The sequence below is a fragment of the Lepus europaeus genome, chromosome 22 (genome assembly GCF_033115175.1).
Source record: "Lepus europaeus isolate LE1 chromosome 22, mLepTim1.pri, whole genome shotgun sequence".
Lineage (NCBI taxonomy): Eukaryota > Metazoa > Chordata > Mammalia > Lagomorpha > Leporidae > Lepus > Lepus europaeus.
In genome coordinates this window covers 29,702,612-29,715,137 of record NC_084848.1, presented here as the reverse complement: position 1 = coordinate 29,715,137, position 12,526 = coordinate 29,702,612, and the positions used below count along the sequence as shown (strand labels likewise).

At 41.4% G+C, this 12,526-nt stretch overlaps 1 protein-coding gene across 7 annotated transcripts in view; it reads left to right on the top strand.

Moving 5' to 3' along the window:
- The window catches only part of SIPA1L1 (signal induced proliferation associated 1 like 1), a 443,533-nt gene that overhangs the window by 193,031 nt on the left and 237,976 nt on the right, over positions 1-12,526 (top strand). For 6 of the 7 annotated variants that reach the window (XM_062181452.1, XM_062181449.1, XM_062181446.1 and 3 more), the window contains one exon: positions 10,709-10,847. The exons of the other annotated variant lie outside the window; for it this stretch is intronic. The gene's annotated coding sequence lies outside the window, so the exon portion shown is untranslated. The remainder of the gene's footprint in view (positions 1-10,708; positions 10,848-12,526) is intronic. 7 annotated transcript variants of the gene reach the window in all.

Here is a 12,526-nt window from a genome sequence, read left to right as displayed (position 1 = left end):
TCCCAGCTGTTCAGATCCAACACACAAACACATACACATATGCCCCAAAGAATATGTCTAAAAATGTTATTAACAGCATTATTTGTGTTAACATTACACTGAAAAATACCCATATACGTTTGTTAATAGTCAGTGGAAAAATACATTGTGGTATTTTGCTTCCTGTTACAACATAGTATTGCATGGTGTTGAACTAAAGAAGACAGATGTTGAACAAAAGAAGACAGTTTTTTTTAAAATGTACTTTTTTTTTAGATGACTTTATTTAACTAAATTGCTTTTCTAGGACTGTAAAATGACCAGTTCAGAAAATAGGAGAACCAGTCTGTGGCACAAGAAGTCATGATGATGGTGGGCTTAGTGGTTCTGGAGGGCCTCCTGACATGGTTTCTGATGTGTTCTTGGAAATGGTCTTTTCTTCATCGATCAGCAGTTATTTAGGTGTGTTTAATTTGAGAAAATACTCAAGAGTATACACAGGATTTCTTATTAAAGAAACATGGATAGCTAACTTTTCTTCTCTGGTCATATTGCATTCTGGAATGCTGTAACATAATTGGATTCTTCAGTGTTAGAGTTATTCTTAAATACCTTTTTTCCTACATAACCTAGTGCCTTAATTTGGCCGTTTTGGTTTCCTATTTTAAGGACCTTTGTTGATTCTGAATATCTTAAAGTGCTGCAATTAAAACTTGACTCTCAGCTTCAGAATAAACTATAGTGGGTTCATTAAATACAAAAATCTGTCAGGGATGAAAATACATTACATAGAAGTAAAAGTACTGGTGCAGTTTTGTTACTAGTAATGCTTGTCATCCATAGAGAACACTTTTCACTTACAACAATGACAATCTAGTTAAGAATTAATGTACTTCTCAGTTAACGGTACGGCTTTATCAGCCTTGTGTTCTGGTAAGACTCCTCCAGTCTTGGAGTATGCTGTCCAGTGTTCAGATGCTTCATAGTTCATTCCCGAGTGTGCTGTAGTTTCCTTGAGGGCAGGAACGGCTTCTGTATGTTTCTTAGTATAGTGCACTGCCGACATTAAGTAGCAGAGGACGTTGATTGTCCTCACTGTTAGGGGAAGACTGAGTGATGCAGTCCTGGAAGTTTTGAAGTCGTACGTGTATTCTTCTCTTCTCTTCCACAGGACGAAGTTGGTTGCAGTGTCTTGCATGATGTAACATCTGTCCTAGCGGATGATCTTGACATTTGATGAGCATCATGTTTCTTATTTTACTGAAAAAATGTGCTTAAAATAGGCAGGTGTGAGCACTATGAACATTGTCTCAGCTTAGCTTCAGATGTTGTAGATAATACCATATAAAGATGGGAAGATTGGGAATTGCTGCGTTTGATAGTGCAGCATATTTTCTGCTAAGAACAGCCATTGTGAAAGTAGATTAACAAAGTTATACAATTAGAAGGCTGCATTAAAATTTTCTCACTTGAAACCTTTTTTGGGCTTTTTTTCCTTTAACTTTTTAACTTTTTTTTTTTTTAAAGACTTATTTTATTTATTTGAAAGAGTTACAGAGAGAGGTAGAGACAGAGAAAGAGGTCTTCCATCCTCTGGTTCACTCCCCAAATGGCCACAACAGCTGGAGCTGAGCCAATCCGAAGCCAGGAGCCAGGAGCTTCTTACTGGTCTCCCAGGCGCGTGAAGGGTCCCAAGGACTTGGGTGGTCTTCCACTGCTTTCCCATGGCCATAGCAGAGAACTGGATTGGAAGAGGAGCAGCCAAGACTAGAACCAGCGCCCGTGTGGGATGCTGGTGCTTCAGGCTAGGGCTTTAACCACAGCGTCAGCCCCTTAACTTTTTAATTTCAAAATAGTTAAATTTACAAAACAAAAATTGTGAAGAAATAGAGTTCCCATATAGCTCACACCCAGCTTCCCCTGTTAACATGTTATATGATAAACTGACACAATTAATGAAACACAGCTAGCTTCCTATTTTTTTTTTCTGATTCTATTTCCCATCCCCAGTCTCTAGTAATCAGCATTCTGTGTTCACTCCACATATGAGGGAGAACATGCAGTATTTTTTTTTAATGTGTCTGATTTAACTCACTTAACATGATGTTCCCCAGTTCCATCCATTTTACTGCCAGTGACAGGATTGCGTTTTTTTTTTTTTCTTAATGCCTGAATAGTATTCCACTGCATCTGTATTGCATATTTTCTTTATCCGTTCATCTGATGATGGACTACTTGGTTGATTCCATATTGTGGCTGTTGTTAATATTGCTACTATAAACGTAGTGATGCAGGAATCTCTTTGATACAATGAGTTCATGCCTTTTGGATATATACCCAATAGTGGGACTACTGGATCATATATGGGAGTTCTCTTAGTCAATTTCTTCAAAGAGATTTCGATAGTGTTTTCCTGTGTGGCTGGCCAGCATTTGTTACTCTTTTAGTCAGTAGCCATTCTAAAAGGGATGAGGTGGTATCTCATTGTGGTTTTGATTTGCATTTCCTCGATGGCCAGTGATACTGAGCAGTTCTTCATATATTTGTTGGCAATTTGTATTTATTTTCATATTTTAAATTTATTTTTAGAGATTTATTTTCTTTGTTTGAAAGACTTACCGGTGTGTGTGTGTGTGTGTGTGTGTCTTCTGTCTACTCGTTCACTCTGCAAATGACCTCAATAGCCTGGGCTGTGCCTGCCTGAAGCCAGGAGCCAGGAACCTCTTCCAGGTCTCCTACATGGGTCCAAGAGCCCAAGCACTTGGGCCATCTTCTGCTGCCTTCCCAGGCACATTAGCAGGGAGCTGGAATGGATGTGGAGCAGCTACGACTTGAACCAGTGCCCATGTGGGATGCCAGCACTGCAGGTGGTAACCTAACCTGCTATGCCACAGTGCCCTGGCCATTTGTATTTCTTCTTTTGAGAACTGTCTGTTCAAGTCCTTTGCCCATTTCTTTCCCTCCCTTTCTCCCTTCCTATTTGAAAGGCAGAGTTAGAGAGAGAAAGTTTTAGAGAGGCAACGGGGAGAGGTGTCTTCTACCCACTGATTTACTACCCAGATGGCTTCAATGGCTGGGGCTGGAGCAGACTGAAGCCCAGAGCGCAGAGCTTTGGCCATCTTCTGCTGCCTTCCCAGTGCATTAGCAGGGGGCTGGATTGGAAGTGGAGCAGACAGGGCTTTGAACTGTATCCATATGGGATACTGGCACCACAGGTAGTGGCTTTACCCCCTGTACCACAATGCTGGCCCCCTTGCCTGTTTTTTAAATGGATTGGTTGCTTTTTGTTACTGTTTTTTGAGTTACTTAATTTTGGATATTAATCCTTTGTTGAATAACTAACTTGCAGATATCTTCTCCCTCTCTGTCAGGCATCTCTTCACTCTATTGACTGTTTCCTTCACTATGCAAAAGCTTCTAAGTGTGATTGTAATTCCATTTGTCTAGTTTTGCTCTTGTTGCTTGCATATTTTGGGTCTTATGCAAGAAATCATCATGTACACCAATGTCTTAAAGAATTTCCCCTATATTTTCTTCTAGCAATTTTGTAGTTTCAGGTCTTATATTTAGGTATTTGATGCATCTTGAATTGATTTTTTTAAGTATGGTGGGAGGTCAGGATCTAATTTCTTTCATATATATATACACACACACACACACACACATATATATATCCAATTTTGCTAACACCATTTGTTGAAAAAACTATGCTTTCTCCCGTGCATGTTCTTGGTACCTTTGTCACAGATCAGTTGGCTGTATATATGATGATTAATTTCTGGGTGCTCTGTTCCGTTTTGTTAATCTATATGCCAGTTTTTATGAGAGTATTTTTTTGTTTTAATTACTATAGCTTTGAAGTATGCTTTGAAATCACCTATTGTGATACCTGTAGTTTATTTATTTATTTAGGTTCAGGATTACTTTGGTCACTCTGGGTCTTTTGTGATTCCATATGAATTTTAAGAAGTATAGACATGCTTTCTCTATAGCTATTGAGAAAATCACATGATTTTGTTTTCAATCTATGTGATTTATGATGTTTATTAATAAGCAAATATTGAACAATACACTGGAACTTTTTTGTGCCCTAATATGATGTGCCCTAGAAAATGTTACATGTGCTAGTGGCAAGAATGTGTAATTCTATAGCTGTTGGGTAAAATGTTCTGTAAATGTGTGGTAGGTACATTTATTCTATATTATAGTTCAACTCTGATATGTCTTTGGCACATTTCTGTCTGGATAATATGTCTGTTGATGACAGTGGGTGGAAAGCCACTTAATTGCGTTGGGAGTCTGTCCTTTTAGGTCTGATTATACTTTATACATTCTGTGGTTTTATGTTGAGTACATAGATCCTCTAATCAATCTTCTAATCAATATCTAATATCCTTCTTTGTCTCTTTTTACAGTTTGGTTTTGATTGAAAGTCTGTTTCATCTGATATGACTGTAGCTATCTTTCTTGTTTTTGGTTTCCATTTTCATGGTATATCTTTCTCTTAGTATCTTTACCTGTGAATTCAGTTTCTTGTCTGTTAGAGAATTTGGTACTGTCATGTTTTCATCTATGGTTAATGCTAGTGTAGAACTCCCTTCAGGACTTCTTGTAGGGCTGGTCTGGTGGTGGTGGTGGATTCTCTCAGTTTTTGCTTTTTTCGGAAATCCTTTACCTCTCCTTCACTTCTGTGTGTGTGTGTGTGTGTATATATGAAAGAAATTAGATCCCGATTTAGATTTAGATTTATTTATTTGAAAGGCAGAGTTACAGAGAGGCAGAGAGAGAGGTCTTTCATCCACTAATTCACTCTGCAGATGAACATAATGGCCGGAGCTGCACTGATCCGAAACCAGGAGCTTCTTCCATGTCTCCCATGCAGATGCAGGGGCCCACGGACTTGGGCCATCTTCCACTGCTTTCCCAGGCCATAGCAGAGAGCTGGATTGGAAGTGGAGCAGCTGGAACTCGGACTGGCTGCAGGTCCTGCAGGCGGTGGCTTTACCCATTACGCCACAGCACCAGCACTTTCTTCACTCCTGAAGGGATAGCTTCGCTATATAAAATATTCTTTGTTAAGAGTATTTCTTTTAAGACCTTGAATATTTTCATACCAATCAGTTCTAGCCTGTAGGGTTTCTGTTGAAAAGTCTGTTAGGGGCCGATGGTGTGCTGTAGCAGGTAAAGCAGCTGCCTGCAGTGCCAGCGTTCCATATGGGGACCAGTTCGAGTCCCAGCTGCTCCACTTCCGATCCAGCTCTCTGCTATGGCCTGGGGAAGCAGCGGAACATAGCCCAAGTCCTTGGGACCTTGTACCCATGTGGGAGACCAGGAAGAGGCTCCTGGCTCCGGGCTTTGGATCAGCTCAGCTCCAGCCGTTGCTTCTATTTGGGGAGTGAACCAATGTCTCGAAGACCTTTCTCTGTCTCGGCCTCTCTCTGTAACTCTGCCTCTCAAATAAATAAAGAAATCTTTAATTAAAAAGAAAAGTCTGTTAGTCCAGTGATATTTTCTTTATTGGTAACTTGATGTTTTTCTTTCACTGTCGTGAGGATTCTCTCCTTGTTCTTACCTTTTCACAATTTGACTGTAATCTATAATGTAATATTTATCCACTTAATGCTATCTCATCTGTCTCATTAAGGTTTCTTCATGCTTTTTAATTCTTTTCTCTTAATTTGTATTTGAGTTATTTCAAAAGTCTCCTTTGCATCAGAAATTCTTTCTTCTATGTGGTCTATTCTGTTGATGAAGCTTTCAGTTATATTTTTTTATTTAATTGTTTGATGTTTTCAGCTGCAAATTTTCTGATTTTTAAAAAAAATGTTTTCTATCTCTGTTGAATTTGTCATATCAGGTATTGTTTTCCTCATTTCTTTTAACTGTATTCTGTTGCATCTAATTTAGTTTCTTTAGAATCATTACTTTGAATTCTTTGTTCAGGCATCTCATAGATTTCCTTCAAAATTGGGATCCGATCTGGAGGACTGTTGTGTTCTTTTGGATTTGTCAGGTGTCCTTCTCTGTGAGTCCTGTGTCCACATGTTGATGTCTGCACACCTGCTGTAATAGTTCCTTCTTTATGGAGTAGGTTTCTTTAGAAAAGTTTTGTTGTTATTCAGATGGAGTTGCAGAGTATCACTTAGGTTATTGCTTCGCTTTGGGTGTAGGTGAGCTCAGAACTGTAACCTCAGAGTGAGTTCTTCAGCTGTGGTCAGTGGCAGCAGGGTCTGTGCGTGTCACCGCGAAGGCTGCAGCAGTTTGTGGAGGGAACAGTATGACTTTCCTAAGGTGTGTATCTTCAATCCCCAGAAAGTTGGCTGTCAGTCACACTGGGGTTTGTGATAGCAGTGGCTGCATTCCTAGTGCTTTGGGACAGAGGGCTTACTGAGGGATGTGGGGGTGACCTTCCTCCAGTCCTGCTGGGTGGAGAATAGCCATGCCAGGGTCTGTGTGCTAGCAGGCATGGGTCTTGAGCAGTGGAATGCAGAGAGATTCTTCCCTAGGTCCTGGATGCAGAGTAGACTCAGTGACTCCGGGGAATCTAGTTCTAATAGTCACTGCCCTGGAGCTGCAGGATGCGGTGGGCTCTTTACCCAGGTCTCCCAGGGTGAGTGCAGGTGGAATGGAAGTCATCAGCCTGAAGCAGAGACATGCAGCTGGTGTTTTCCTGGTACAGCAAGTGAATGTGAGTTACTCAGGAATTACAGCACCAACAGCGACAGACCCAGAGCTGCAAGGCACCAGGGGAACTGCATCCAGTTCAGAGGGTGATTTCCTCAAGTTCGGTCCCCTGGATTTTTTTTTTTTTTTAAGTTTTTTTAATTTGACAGGTAGAGTTATAGACAGTGAGAGAGAGAGACAGAGAGAAAGGTCCTCCTTCCTTTGGTTCACTCCCCAAATGGCCGCTACAGCTGGCATGCTGCGCCGATCCAAAACCAGGAGCCAGGTGCTTATCCTGGTCTCCCATGTGGGTGCAGGGCCCAAGCACTTGGGCCATCCTCCACTGCCCTCCCGGGCCATAGCAGAGAGCTGGACTGGAAGAGGAGCAACTGGGACTAGAACCCGGCACCCACATGGGATGCTGGCATTGCAAGGTGGAGGATTAACCAAGTGAGCCATGGGCCGGCACCCCCTGGATTTTTTTAAATAGACTGCTGCTGGCACCAAGCCCCCAGAAGCCAAGAGGAATTTCCTTAGGCTGCACAGAGCTAGGGAACGTGGCCCCAGGGCTTATGCCCAGAAATGCCTCTGCTACAGGATGCCAGAGGCCTGGCAAGTACCTTGTCCCTGGCTTGGGGCTTCTGATAGTGACCCTTACATCAGCATAGAGGTTAGCAGAGACTGTACCACAGCAGCGCCGAGTCTAGTGCTTTGTGGGTGGAAGGAGGTAATATGGGTTCATTTTTTGGAGCAAGCATCTCAGTCCCCCGTCAGCTTACTGGGCTGGAATTAAATCAGTGAGGATGGTGGAATTCTGTAGTTAAGTGTTTCTGGTCCACAGTGATGGCTGGAGTCCTGATGCTTTCCACTTCCCCTTTTCCCAGCAAGATGCTGTCCCCTTAGCAGGGGCTCAGGTGAGAGCCGCAGAGCGCTTTAATCTTCACTGGCTTGTGCAGTTTCTGTGCTGTTGACACTTCCCATCGCTTCTTCACTGAAGTTCTCTCAGTGTCCTGGAAACCTGCTCCTTCCTTTGTTGTCTGCTTGTGGCTGAGGCAAGTCAGGCTCCTCCCTATGCAGCCATCTTGATCGAGGTCCACCTGTCTTGGCTTTGATGCTGAACATGGGTATATTCAGAGTCACTTAAATGTTTGAGGAATAAGTAGCTGGCCCATTCTTATAAGGAACTTTTTAAGATGCTCATTTTATTGATTTGGTTATATATTTCCAATAGTATAGGCAAGGGTCTAATAATTGTATTGATTGACAAATTGTGTTTATTTGTAAATCATTTAGAAATGTTTAAGTACATGTCAGCTTAGAGGCTAACTGTGGTAATTTCCAAGGGTATCTGATGCTACAGATGGTTCAAATATATATAAAATTTATGTTTATTTGAGAGAGAGGGAGAGAAAGAGCTCCCATCTGCCGATATCCTCTCCAAATGCCCCTCATGGCTGGGCTGGGCTGGGCTGGGCTAGGCTAGGCTAGGCTAGGACCAGCTGGGAGCCAGGAACACAATTAAAGTTTCCTACATTGGCAGCAGGAACCCAAAGCCCTAACCACTGTCTTCCAGGGTTTGCATTAGCAAGAAGCTGGCTAGTCAGGAGCCAGAGCTGGGAATTGGACCCAGGCATTCTGATGCAGTACATGGGTGTCTTAACTACTAAGCTAAACTCCTGCCCCACCCCCCAAATATTTTTCTTTAATGTTTCTGGATAATCCATTTCTTGAATCTAAAATCTGAATGAAATTGTCACTGAAAATTGTTAGTATGTATGTTATATTCATTTATTTCAGAACTATTTGGATAGTAATTTTAGACTTAGAAAATTTGGAAAGATAATTGACACAAGTGGGGTAGTCATTTAATTAACATTTCTATTAAAATCAATATTTTTAAAGTATCCATAGAAAAACAATTTTAAGTACATTATATTTCATTAAAATTATGCTGTTTTAGTTGTCCTTTTTCCTTAAAGTTGCTTTGGCTGTGCTGTAACATGGCCATCAGTCACGCAAAGTGCTGTGAAACCTGTGTACACGGGATTTAGGTTCGCATTTATGAGCATGGGTCCATCTGCCTGGTGAAATGTTCAGTATTTTATACTTTCATAAAACAAAAAAGTAACTTAAAATTGCATATGCCCAGTTCCTCCTCCTGTTTCCTTTCCCTCTTTCCAGTTGTAGTTATAAAGGAACATGAGGGAAATCTGAAGGGCAGAAACCATTATTTCACCTATTACTGAGTTTAAGGTATTTTGATATGTAAGGTATGCCATTGTTTTATAGGTGCAACCTTGTGGCATGTGAAAATGATGAAAAATGTGAATTTTATACTCATGTAAAGTATTTGCTGCTCTAAGACAGTTATTTGGGATTTAACTTCAGACTCCTAGCTTTTGTTAAATGCAGTATGAGAATCATTTATTTGACAGATGTTCTAATTGATGTGTCCCACATTAGGAGGATATGAGAAATTTAAGTGAGGCATCACTTTTTTTTTTTTTTAAACACATTTGACTACTTATGGGTGGCAGATGATAAAAAGCCAGGTTGTGCTCCGAGGCCTTGAGTTGTGTGACCCACAAGAATTCCTGGTCTTCCACATTTTCACTTTTTTCTGTTTACTCATTGCTCACTCTCCTTCTGGTTTATAATCAAACCAATTCTTTGCTTTTCTTTTCATTTTTTTTTTTTTTTTGAAGGGCAGAATTACAGGGAGAGCGAGATGGGGAGGGAGAGGTCTTCCATCTGGTGGTTCACTCCCCAAATGGCTGCAATGGCCAGGGCTGGACCCGGCTAAAGCCAGGAACCAGGAACTTCATCTGAATCTCCAACATGGGTGCAGGGGCCCAAGGACTTGGGCCACCTTCCCCTGCTTTGCCCGGTGTGTTAGCAGGGAGCTGGATTGGAAGTGGAGCAGTGGGGCCTTGAACTGGTGCCCATATGGGATGCTAGTGTTGCAGACGATGGCTTAACCCATTTAGCCACAATGCCAGCCCCAACAATCTTTTCTGAGCTGTCATTCTCCCCTCATGCCCCCAAAACCCACTACCACCTTTCTTTTCTCCCCAGGGCTAGCCTGTTTCTCCTTTCCCAGCATTGCCTGGGTCACTCTATATGCTGTCCTGCCGCAGGTATTTGTTAATCAGTTCTTGGGTGGCATTATGTCACTGCCCTTCTGCTGAACCTGCTCTACTACGTCCTGGCAGCTTCCCCGAGCTTCTGAAGCTGGTGATGACTTCTTGTTAATTCATTTGTTCAAAAGCGTCTTCACTGCTCTGTAATTTTGGGCTCCTCTAGGAGTCTCTTGTTTATGTGCCAGTCTTATTTTTTTTTTAAGATTTATTTATTTATTTGAAAGCGAGGAGACAGGGGAGATCTTCTGTCAGCTGTTTCTCTCCTTAAATGCCCTCAGCGGCCAGGGCTGGGCCAGGCTGAAGGCAGGTGATTCATCTGTGTCTGTCACATGAGTGGCAGAGGCCCACCGCTTGAGCCTGTTTTGACTGCTTTGCCAGGTCATTAGCAGGGAGGTGGATTGAAGTGGAACAGCTGGGACACAAACTGGCACCTGTGTGGGATGCTGGCATCACAGGTGGCAGCTTTACCCACAACACCAGCCCCCTGTGCCAACCTTGTAATCCAGTGATGCCTAGATTTTCTTCCCATTTCATCTACTGTTATTAAAAGAATATTGAAAGATGAAAAAATGCTTCATAAATCTATCAACTCCAATAATAATTACTTTCACTTTCTGAATACTTCCAGTCTTGTCTTGACCACATGCAGACACGTTTCTCCTTTGTTACCTGGTTGCAATCTTAGTGTAGGGATGTTATTTTACTTTGTACCTTGACCTGATATGTTATTTTTCCAGGTTTACATCTGGTCTTCATTATTGTCACATTAACGAATAATAAATTACAGGTTTGGTGCTGGTGTACTTTTTCTATATAATACTTGTGCTGAGGGATAATTGATGTGTTGCCAGATCCTTTGTCTGCTGTGTTTTTGCAGAGCATATTTTCATTCCTACCCTTTTGCTTCTGTTGTATTATTCACATAGGCCCCGTGTCCTCTGGGATGAACGCCTGTGAGTGCCGTTGATGACTTCTGCAAGGGTTCTGAGCAGTTCCCTCAGCATTCCCTGCTTTTTAGAGCACTATCCTGTCTTACAGCACCAGAGCAGCTTACTCCTGTCAAAGGTATAGAGCATGATTTTGCTAATTTAACACTTCTAAACTGATGGCTGCATTTTTGCTTTATTGTTTCTGTTTTATTAAGGGTCACTTTTAATATTGAAATTGTATTTCCTTATGAATTCTGTCACTATTCTATATTCAATTTATCTATCTCATTATCTAGTGTACAAGCTATATATATAGAGAACCCGTTTTACGTTACAGTGTTTCTAAATTTTCTCATTTAGGGAAATGTGAATCAGTGTTCCTGCTTATTCACAGTCTGATGGCTTTTGCCTGTGTGTTGCTCTAAATTCTGCTGTAGGGGTGGACATTTGACTCTGTTGTTCGCATATCGCTATGCTACCTCTGCTCCCCATTCCAGCTTCCTGCTGTTGTGCACATCGGGCAGCAGCAGGTGATGGCTCAAGTTGCTTGGGTCCCTGCCACCCACCTGGGAGACCTTGACTAAGTTCCTATCCCTTGGCATTTGGGGAGTGAAGCAGCAATGAGAGCTGTGCCTCAGATAAATTCTTGAGTAAATTTTCAATAAAATGGGCCTTTTTTTTCTTATCATATAGAAATTTAGAGGGCATACCTGGTAACTTTATTTGATTAACTGGACATTTTTGTCATTGTAACAGCCCAAGTTACTCTCATAAGTGTAAAACTTTGAAGGGAATTTTGTTATTGAATTGTGCCTAGTATTTTTTATTTGCCTTTTCCTTTGAAAGGTACTTTTCACATGTTAAACTTGAGTAATGTCAATGTCATGATAATTCTGGCCAATGAAAAATGACTTCCAAATAACTGACATAGTAACATTTATGTTGACAGTAATTAAGAGACACATCTCTCTGTGTTAACAAATTAATACATGGTACAGTTTGATGGATACCTTAAACTTGACTTTTGCTGTTGTTATAACATCAGATTACTTTGTAAGGGACTGTAGTCTCTCTCAACAGCACTAGTCTAAACAGAATGAAGTTTCCAGCAGTCAGTGTCCTGTCAGCCGAACTCATTTGATCTCTTTCTTGTGCGTCTCAGTCCTTTCACTGTGCTTGACCGACTTGGATCATGGCTGTTTCCTAAAGTGCCATTTACACTCGCCATCTCCTTTCCTATATTCCTGTTGCTGAGCTTGGCCTTCTTTCGTTTTAACTTACATCAAGCCCTTTCCCGAACACTCCCCTCTTTTTTTTTGTTTTTTTCCTTTTTGCCAGAGATCTGTATATCTTCAGTTTCTTTCTCCACAAACCCAGGTGTCTGTAGGGGCCTAACTGACCACCTCAGTGAATAAGAGCAGGTCCCTGGATAAGGAAAAAAATATTTTTCTACTGTAAGAAAAACACTGGGGTGAGTAGAATGATAAATGGCAGCTGACATAGGCTTATGATCAGGAAGACAGCTTTGGTGGTAGAGAATGAGGGAGTGCAGGACCCATGCAGGCCCTGTGGCTCCAGCCACCATTGCTTTTTGGGGATGTTGGCCCAAGTTATCAGGTTTCCCCATTTCCAAGAGAAGGGATGAATTTGGATTTGCACATTAAATACCCTGATTGTTGAGAGTTAGGCTGAATTTTTGTGAAATCTTCTGTTGACCAGTGAAAACAGTACAACAGAATACGTTCTATATACCTAGGGTCTTTAAAAAAAAAAAAAAAAAAGATTTCTTATTTGAGAGGCAGAGTTAAAGGCAGA